The sequence below is a fragment of the Otolemur garnettii genome, unplaced genomic scaffold (assembly GCF_000181295.1).
Source record: "Otolemur garnettii isolate 467f Iridium unplaced genomic scaffold, OtoGar3 scaffold00022, whole genome shotgun sequence".
Taxonomy (NCBI): Eukaryota; Metazoa; Chordata; class Mammalia; order Primates; family Galagidae; genus Otolemur; species Otolemur garnettii.
Genome location: NW_003852417.1, coordinates 23,152,003 through 23,152,983, shown reverse-complemented (window position 1 = coordinate 23,152,983; position 981 = coordinate 23,152,003). Strand labels below are relative to the sequence as shown.

At 39.9% G+C, this 981-nt stretch overlaps 1 protein-coding gene across 1 annotated transcript in view; it reads right to left on the bottom strand.

The window, feature by feature from the left end:
- BIRC6 (baculoviral IAP repeat containing 6) overlaps positions 1-981 on the bottom strand; it is a 271,529-nt gene that overhangs the window by 10,895 nt on the left and 259,653 nt on the right. The gene's annotated exons all lie outside the window — the stretch shown is intronic.

Here is a 981-nt window from a genome sequence, read left to right as displayed (position 1 = left end):
GGGGGTCTTGCTTTTGCTCAGGCTGGTCTTGAACCTGTGAGCTCAATCCACAGGCTTCAGCCTCCCAGAGTGCTAGGATTACAGGTATGAGCCACCACACCTGGCCCAACTAAAATCAATTTAAACACTGTGCTGAAATTGTCCTTACTCTCAAAGACCAGATAACTTAACCATGTATTCTTAACAAAGTGCACCAAGAAATGAGGCAGTTTTAAATTTTCATCTTAAGAAAACTTAACCACCACAGTATCACAAAAACCTTAAACCTTATTACTGGAAGTTCTCATTGGTAAGATGGCCTCAAGCTTGTCTGACCACTTCCAGCCTCCCACTTAGTTACTAGAACACGTTTCTCCTAGCACATATTGAGACAGTTCATTTCTAGCTAATGTAATATTTGTAACATACGTATATAACCAACATAACTTCACTGAACCCAGGAAAGCATCAGACAACATAGGTCTACTTCATAAATGAAAAAGAAGTAACAGCTATTAACTTTTTATTAGGCAAGAGGATTAAATATTTTGAGATTAGCCTGGGCAAAATAAAAAGACCCTGTCTCTAAAAAATTGAAAAATAAAAAAGAGAATTAAATAATGTCCCGGACATGCATCTTAGAAATCAAGGGATATGGTCTCTCAGAAAACTTTAAAAATGAGTACTTGAAACTTAAACATTTGAGCTAAGATGGTTAAACATGACCAGAAGTAATGATGTTACTGAGGTCAAGGTCAACTACAAAAGAAACTTAATCTGCATGATTCTGAGATAGATTAAAATAATCTAGATATATCACTGAAAGAAAGCGGTTATCGGCTCGGCGCCTGTGGCTCAAGTGGCTAAAGTGCCAGCCATATACACCTAAGGTGGTGGGTTCGAATCCAGCCTGGGCCCACCAAACAACAATGACGGCTGCAACCAAAAAATAGCTGGGTGTTGTGGCGGGCACCTGTGGTCCCAGCTACTTGGGAGGCAGAG